This window comes from Hemiscyllium ocellatum, chromosome 37, assembly GCF_020745735.1.
Source record: "Hemiscyllium ocellatum isolate sHemOce1 chromosome 37, sHemOce1.pat.X.cur, whole genome shotgun sequence".
Classification (NCBI taxonomy): Eukaryota; Metazoa; Chordata; class Chondrichthyes; order Orectolobiformes; family Hemiscylliidae; genus Hemiscyllium; species Hemiscyllium ocellatum.
In genome coordinates this window covers 41,381,916-41,391,182 of record NC_083437.1, presented here as the reverse complement: position 1 = coordinate 41,391,182, position 9,267 = coordinate 41,381,916, and positions in this window count along the sequence as shown.

The window sequence follows — 9,267 nt, the reverse complement described above, 5'->3', positions numbered from 1 at the left end:
CTTGTCAGAGATAGTCATCACCTGAATGCCAGTTTCCACTGATCATCCCAAGCCTGGGGAGATTGTTCAGTTTTGTTGCAATTAGACATGGACTTTGCAGTATCCAGTAACATCAGCCATTTTCTGATCTCATGTGGAGAAAATCAAATTGGCTGAAGACTTGTATCTGTGATGCTGAGGACCATTGGGCTAGGATGAGATGGATCATGTACTCGTCACTTCTGGCTAAAGATTGTTGTGTTTGCTTCTGTGGTGGGCTCCCCCCTCATTGGGTAAGGGGATGTTTATGGAACCTCCTCCTCCTGTCAGTTTCTTGAATAACTTTATGAATCTTTAGTAAAATATAGAGGGTATGATTGCTTAAATAACAGTGTGGAAACGTGCAGCAAAGTCCATTTTGTTGAGTGTGTCTTTTTATTTGTTATGTTTTTATTCTTTTCTATCACTTTTACCTGTTCTGTAGCAATATAGGTCGAGTTGTGTGGTGGTTACAAGGACTGGGCAAGGAAACCAGAAGTTATAAAGCCTCAAAATAAAAATAGGAAGTGCTGGAAACACTGGCCTGGTCTCTCTCTCTCGAGCGAGCGAGCGAGGAACAGAATTAGTGTTTCAGATCAATTAAATTCCTGTTTCAGATCAATTACTCTATTCCATCCTAAGTTCTGAAATCAAATGCAACTTTTTTTTTAAAAGAAAAAACATAATAACTGGCTAGTATCAGAAACAAATGATCATCAGTTCAATTGCATTTTTGTAGCACCTTACATCTTTACACATCCCAACATGTAGTTAGTCAGTGAGGTGTAGTCGCTACTATAGGATTGGAAGCTGCTGAATTACCCCAGCTCCTAGTGTCTCACTAATATCTCTCAAAGCAGAGAGTTTGCCATCTCTTTTGTTCTGGTCAATTCTTAGTGGTGTCTAAATTGACCCAATGAGCCACAAAAGGTGTGAATGAATTTTCATTTATGTAGCACTTTTCATGACTTTAGGACAGCCCTTTACAGCCAACAAAGTATTTTGAAGTATGGTTAGCAGAAGAAGCAAAAAGTCTTCTTCACGCAGTGAGTGACCAGCACCTGGAATGTGTGACCTGAGACTGGGATCGAGGCAGGTTCAAATGAGGTGATAATTCAAGATAGAATTGAACTGTTATATGTAAAGGAACGAAGTGCAGGGTTCAGGGATAAGGTGGGAAAATGACGTTAAGTCACAATGCTCATTTGGAGAGCCGGTACAAACACAATGGGCTGAATGGCCTCTTTCTGTACCTTAATAATTCCGAGATCCTGGTGACTGCGGGAATGTTAGAAATGTGACAGTCATTTTGTCCACAAAAAGAGCCCTCTGGTAAATGGCTTTACTCACATTGGTTGGGGGGATAAATATCAGGGAGCACTTCCTGTTTTTTCCATTCACCTGGAAAGGGAGGCAGGACTTGGTCTGCTTGTGGGTTTCTGAAGGATATGTTCTCTCGGCAATTAATGGCAGCAGGAACAGTGGCTTTAGCAGCACATTCTGTAACACCCCAGATACCCAGGCTAAGGGGAGCCTTATCCTTACACCTGGAGCATGTTTGAATATCAGACTGAGCAAGCAGCCGGGTGTGTGAGTTAGTGCTGAATTCTATTTTGTTTGGCTTTGCAGCAAATATCTGGTTGCTGTTTGTATTTTGGCTTTTGTATGTTTATGAAAATTATAGGGAAATTTTCCTTTTGTTTGCACTGAAATGTGTGAGCACCTCAACAGCAGAAACGGTGATGGGGAGAGGCGGGAGAGAGTATTCAGGGCTATCAATGTGGAGCTGGTTATCCAATTTCATAATTATTTGAAATTGATTTTTCCAACTTATGCCAACGTAAGCTGCACGACTAACAGTTGATGCTGCTCTCCCTCGACAATGGAGACCAAGTGGGATAGGAACTCTAACATGTTCTTATGTTCAACATAACCTCCTGACTTCTACACCTCCACTCCAAAGCAGGTTCACGGACCGCCCGTTCTCTGACATTCTCTGCTCATTGTGCATGTGCATTGTAACTTCCTCTGGGACAGGGTCTGAGCGAGCTGTGGTGCATTATCATGAGGTCCAATTTGCGCTGCATCCCTCTCCCCCACTCTAGACAAGAGGTCCCACCATTGGAGAGAAGTTGCACTCCATTGTGACACTGTGCTGTGGGACCTCACTGAGCCAGGAGAGCAGAGGAATGGTACGAAAAATACAGCTTCCTTGTCGGCATCCCCATTCCGGATCTCCCAAATTGATTCCCCAGACAGACGAGGCTCTAATTCTTTCTCCCTTCCCAGTATCAATAACTCTTCACCCACACCTTGTCTCCATGCACCTAGTCAAGTGCAGCATTATTTTGTTTCCTTTCTCTGTTTTTTTTTCAAATTCAGATGTCACTGGAGTAGTAATCAGCTGGCCAGGTCAAAGCACTGAGGGACATGGGTTCAAATCCCACCAATAAAACCAAAGAAAGTCAGAAAACAGGAGCAGGAATAGGCCATTCAGCCCTTCGAGCCTGCTTCCCGTTCAACACGATCATGTCTGATCATCCAGCTTTCCCATTTCCTCCCCGTAGCCTTTGATCCTTTTAGCCCTGAGAACTATATCGAACTACTTCTTGAAAACAATGCCAGCTGGTGGAATTTAAATCTGGAATAGAAATCAAATAAACCTGGGTAACTATGAAGCTATCATCAAGTTTTGGTAAAATCCGTCCAGTTCACTAATGTCCTTTAGGGGAGAAAATTTGCCACCCTTACCTGTCCTGGGCCGATGTGTAACTCCAGGCCCATAGCAATGTGGTTGGTTCCTCAGTGCCCTCTGGAATGGCTGAGTTCCAGGGCAGTGAGGGAATGGGCAGTAACCACTGGCCTTGCAGTGATCCCCTCATCCCCTGAAAGAATATTGTCAAAACTGACCATTGCACAGTTCAGTCAACTGGACCGTGAGAAGATATTGGCTTGGATGAATATTGGGGGGACAAGGCATGAAGACCAAATAGATATTTCGGCCAAGCTGTGTGTTTCTGTGGTGTACATTTCTGCATAGTACCTTGGCTCCAGTATATGTTGTGTAATGTTTTCAATGTAGTCAGTTCATTGTAGTGACCCCCTCAGTTGCTGGGAGAAAGGGAGGTTTGCATCACTAACTATAATGCTATTGTTATAGTCTCCAATGTGTCTGACCCCCAACTAAATGCAGAGTTAGAGCCGTGACCTCTTGATGTTCTTTTCTGCTTCCAGGGAACACCATTTCACTTCCGACTGCTTCTGGGGCAAAGAAAAGATTCTGGATCATCGAAGACATGTCCCCGTTTGGAAAGCGACGGAAAACAGCCTCTTCCCGGAAGATGCTGGATGAAGGAATGATGCTGGAGGGTTTCAAGCGCTACGATCTCTATGAAGACTGCAAAGACACCTCTTGCCAATTCTCGCTGAAGGTCACCCATTACCACTGCACCCGGGAGAATTGTGGCTACAAGTTCTGTGGGCGCACTCACATGTACAAACACGCTCAGCACCACGACCGAGTGGATAATCTCGTTCTCGATGACTTCAAGCGCTTTAAGTCCTCCCTGAGGTGCTATTTTGCAGACTGTCAGTTTTCTGGGAACAGCACCCACTTCCACTGCCTTCGGTGTGGCTTCCGCTGTACGGACAGCACCAAAGTGACTGCCCACCGGAAACACCACGGCAAGCAAGATGTGATCAGCGCTGCTGGTTTCTGCCAGTTCAGTTCGAGTGTGGACTGTGGGGTTCCTGACTGTAAATACAAGCTGAAGTGCTCCCATTTCCACTGCACCTACCCTGAGTGTAAACACACAGTGGTGGGCATGTCGCAGATGGACTCTCACAAGCGCAAACACGAGAAGCTGGAGCGCGGGGAAACGACGTCTGTCTCACCCCCCTGTGAAGCCATGCACGCCACGGGCACCACGACGGAGTACGATTCGCAGGGCTCCTCCCTCAACCTGGATGGCTCCCTCAACCTCAGCACCAACGTCGACAGCTCCCTGTTCTTCCTGCGTAACCCCGCCGGTATCGGTTTGAATGACTCGCTGGATCTGAGCACAAAGCCCCACGAGGCGGTCTCGGTGGCTGGGCCGCTCCAGGAAGACCCGGCCGTCACATCTGGAGACGCTGAAGACGAGAACGACATGACACAGGATGAAGACCTCAACGAAGATGATGATGATCTCAACACGGACTCAGACAGCTCCCGTGGCACCGTACCCGAGAACACAGACGAGAAAGATGACGCCACAGGGCTGTAGCTGGGGACAGCTTCCCCCCAACCAACCCAACCCCTTCCCTTCCTATATAAAGAATCTGTTCTCTATATACTTGTTTAAATTATCTGGGATGACAGTTGTTCTTAATTAAATGGAAAAAAAAAGTAGTGGAATTAACAGCAAAGACTCCACAGGCGCTGTTGTGTTGAAGGGGCCTGAGTGCACGGTGAGAATTGTTGCTGCGACCAGACCAGCTCTGCAGTAGAGACTGTCTCAGCTTCCTCTCCCCAACACCATGCTTCCAGATCAGCTGACGACAATGGGACGACGCCCTACACAAATCAAAAGAATCACGGTTACAGATGAACAAATCGTCTGGCTTCAGATGCTATGTGGAGAGGAGATAGCAGCAGTATGAAGAGTTGTTTTCCCTGAAAGATGTTTACAACCCGACCAACATAATTAAACCCTTTTAATATGCAGGAGAAACTAAAATCTATAATCCGACATTTCTGGAGTTGGACATCATGTAATATTTGGGTATTACCTTTGCTACGGAAAACTCCTTGGTTGCGTGTGTGCATGTCTGCTAGACTTTATTGTTTTAATTTTTGGAATTTTCAAAGGAAAAAACAAGTATATGATACCGGGAATCCTAAGCAGTTTGAGCTGTAGTGTACATTATGTAATATGGCAGAGTGTGCAAGCGAAGAATTTACAAAGGCAGTTTTAAATCACCACTTTCTGTAGTCAGCCCCACCATCACCTCTAGCACCAAACTGTGGGAGATGAGATGACTTTCAGATAAGATTGTGTAAAATGATTTCTTAACGGTAAATCTCGAAGCATTTAGATAAGTGCAGATTGACAGATGTTTATTGTGTAACATGTGGTGTTTGCACTTGATGTGAATGAAGTTCCATTTTTATTCTTCCATTAATTTATTTTGTTTTGAAGGTTTCTTTTCTCCTCTCGTTTTCTCTCTCCCGAGAACCTTCCCACTCTGGAGTTTGGTTGTATCATCCCAAGTCACTCGCTACATCTGAGGTTCTTCCATTCCATTCCACTCATTGCTATTTTGGGCTGTTCCAGAATAATCTTTCTTTTACAGTTGTAAAGAAGCACATGTGGTTTCTCCAATTTTCTCCACCTCTTTGGTTTGTTTCCTAGACAGACTGAGAGCATTTCAAGTAAAGTTATTTTTTATATTTAAAGCAGAAATCAATATGAATATTGTCGATACTTTGGGGGCTAACGTCAGTGGCATTGTTTGTGAATCATTCGCCATCATGTTGAATCTAACTCTTGATTCTACTGAGGCTTAGAGCTGTAGTACCTGTTTTAACGTGTTTGCTTATGAGTTTCTGATCAAAAATTAACTTTTCTCTGTGTGTTTAAGATTGTTTAAACACGTGGCCTCTTGTATCTCTAAGGCAGAATGTATTTCTTGCAGACTGAAAGAAATCACAAAGAAAGCCATGTCATCACCAAATTGTTGCAGTGTTGAAGGAGGCCATTTGGTCCATCATGGCTATGATGGCTCTTTAAGTGAGCGTGTTACATGGCCCCATTCTCCTGCTTCCTCCCTGTCAGCCTGCACATTCTTCCTTTTCAGACAACTCTCAAATTTCAATCTAAATGCTTCAAATCTACCGTCTCCACCACATTCTCGGGCAATGGACTATTGTCAACCTTAACCACTTGCTGTGTGAGCAAGTTATTTCTTATGTTGCTTATGCTGCTTTTGCCAACTATTTGCAATTCAAACCCATCATTCTCGATTCTTTCATGAATGGGAACTCATTCTTTCCCCTAGTGATTCTATTGTGCTGTTGTGCAACTCATGTTTTGTTAATTTGCCAGTGTAAACTTATACAAAATAATAAATAAGAAGCAAATAAGGAAAGAAAGAGGAGAGCCATATTGATGGTCCCTTCTCTTTGCCACCTTCATTGTACCCTGTGCCATCAAATTAGTGTCCATGTAACTGGGATACCGTTGTTGGTTAATATTATTGGTTTTATCGTAGACTAGAAGACAGAAGAAGGCTGTTCAACCCATCATGCCCATCCGACAATCCAGTTAGGCCCACTCCCGAGTCTTCCCTCAGAGCCCTGGAAATTTTTACTGTTGAACCGAATCCAATCACAGCAAGTTCATACCCGTGTCCCCTCTTCTGCTTTTACGTTGACAATGGGGAACTAGTCTCTGTCATTTCCCAGAGAGTACACGCACAGAGAGAGAGAGTAAAACAACATTTCAGGGGCTCAGCTTGTGGCACAGTGGTAGTGTCCCTACCTCTGGTTCTAAAGAGCTGGATTTGAATCCCATCTGCTTCAGACGAGCCTGGTCATGTTGAGTTAAAATATCTGAACCCACAGCTTTCTCCAGCGTGACCACTATCTCAGAGTGAGTTTGCCACACAGCCAGAATATAGAAGCTTGTCTCTGTTGTAATATTAAGTCAACTCACGAGGGTCTATCTTTCGCTGACCAATATGAAGATTCTTAGCCGTACCTTTTAAAGTTAACTGCTCACCTTCTTGCCAGTCCCTTCCCTCCAGACTTCTCTGGATGCTTGCTTTGCTAATTGTATAGATTTGCAGTCCAGACACAGCACACACTTCAGTTGCAGATTAATGACACCTATTTCCACCTTTACTGAAAGCTCAGCTGTTAATTGCTCAGCTAAAGGGGTCAGTTTAACACCTCATTAGTCACTAACTAGTGGGGTATCGCCAGTATAAATGTCTATAAAATCCTGGTATTTTGAATGTATCAACTCCTTTCTAAATAAATTAGTTTTAGTGTGTCTCCCTCATTGAAGTATAGGCTCTGAAAAGGATCAATTCTAAACTTTCCCACGTCTTTAATCTTTTCAGGTGCAGTTACAATGGGCACATTGTTCAGGAGCTGCACCAGTGGGGAAACATTCAATTAATTAGAGCACCCTGATGTTGTTTGATTCAATAAATTAGTCAGATGAAGTAAAAAAGGATACTAATCTATCCTGAATCTAAAGGATCCAAAGGCCCTGATCTATTGGTGTTAACACACTCCTGTAGTGAGGGAAACATTGCTGGGTCCTATGATATAGAGGTGTCAGAGGTCAATGTGGGAGACTATCACTACTGAGGAGGAGAGGGACTCAGACCAGGCAGTGGTCCAGAAATTGAAGACCCAAAGGTTCCAAAGAACTTACCCTTGACTCCTGCTCATCTCTCCCCCTTGGCTGACATGATGTGGAGGTGCCGGTATTTGACTGGGGTGGACAAAGTTAAAAATCACTAGCTACCCGACAAAGGAGCAGCGCTCTGAAAGCTTGTGCTTCCAAATAAACCTCTCATTTGAGGCATTTTAAAATCAGGAGGAATAGGGTCAAGGCAGGAAAGTGGAGTTGAAGCTCAAGATCAGCCATGATTGTATGGTGTTGGAAAAGTACAGCAGGTCAGACAGCATCCGAGGAGCAGGAAAATCGACATTTTGGGCAAAAGCCCTTCATCTCCTGAAACATTGATTTTCCTGCCCCTTGGATGCTGCCTGACCTGCTGTGCTTTTCCAGCAACACTCTTGACTCTGATCTCCAGTATCTGCAGTCCTCGCTTTCACCGCAGCCATGATTGTATTGCTGGCTCAATGGGCCAAATGGCCTCCTGCCCCAGTGCCTTGTGTTCTTGTGAAAAAGCCCTTCCCACAGCTCAGCCTCTGTTCTTTCCCCCATTCCAAATCCAACCACCTTCCCGGCCAATGTTGAGCCACACGTCTCACAGCCTTTGCTTGACCCCGGGTTGACCTTCTGACTCCATTGCCATTCCTTCACCTAGCGCCGCCATTGAGTCCATCTGCTGCTGAGACCCTTAGCCTTGTCCCCTCCAGTTTCCATTATTCCAATACTGCAACAGCCACTGTCTCCATCCTTACACACACATTGCACATCGAAAGCATTGACGTCTGTATTGGAACCTGCCTCAAGTCTAGCTTGCCATTAATTCAGACCACAATTGACTCAACCTCCATCTGATGTGTACTTTAAATTTTTGACACCCAGAATGAGCTTTCCTTTTATAACTTATTATTGGGAGATGGTGGTGTAGTGGGAATGCCACAGGCCTGGGCTAATGCTCTGGGACCTGAGTTCAAATCCCACCATGGCATTTAAGTTATAACAATACAACAAATAACATGAACTGTGCCACAAAAGTATTATTTTAGCAATCTGTCTTGATCACTGAAACCCTTTAGGGAAGGAAATTTCCTGGTCTGGCCTACACGTGACTCCAGACCCACAGCAATGTGGTTGACTCTTAACTGTCCACTGAAATGATGGAGCAAGTCATTTAGTTCAAGGCCAATCATAGGGATGGGCCTTGTCCACAAAACCCACATCCTTTGCAAGAATAAAGAAAAGTGAAGCAGTGATCACCAGCTCCTATAGCCCACCTCAAAACTTGGCTAATGCCCACCCTTCATCCCTCGCCAGTGATAACTCTGCCTCAGTTCAGGGTTCGGAACTCCCCGATTCCCAGTGACCACTTTGGTATCTTGCCTGGGCCAAACCTGATTTTCCAACATGAAGCAGCTGATGTCCAAGAATCCTGCAGGATCAGAGGAGCGGACATTGTTTGAAAGGCAGCTGGGAGACAGCCGGGCAGCAGTGTCCATTCTGGGCTGCAGAATTGTGAAGTCTTTATGAACTGGAGCAGTCACATTTGGGTGATGTTTGACTGAACCATCACAGTGACAATGATTTATAACAGCACAGTTTGAACTTTTGCAGGAAGTGGAAGTTTTTAAGCTGAGAACAAAATGGCTGTAGTTATGTTGGAGGCTGTTGAGAATGATCGAGGTAATATGGGGCTTTTCCTACAAATTTTAATTTGGAGAAACAAGAGCAATTTTACACAAAAATTAACTATTAGAGATGCTGGAAATCTGAAATAAAACCCAGAATGTGGTAACACACTCAGGAGGTTGGACACCGAGGGAAAATCTCTCCTGCCTTCTGTTCTATCACTGACCTTCCTATT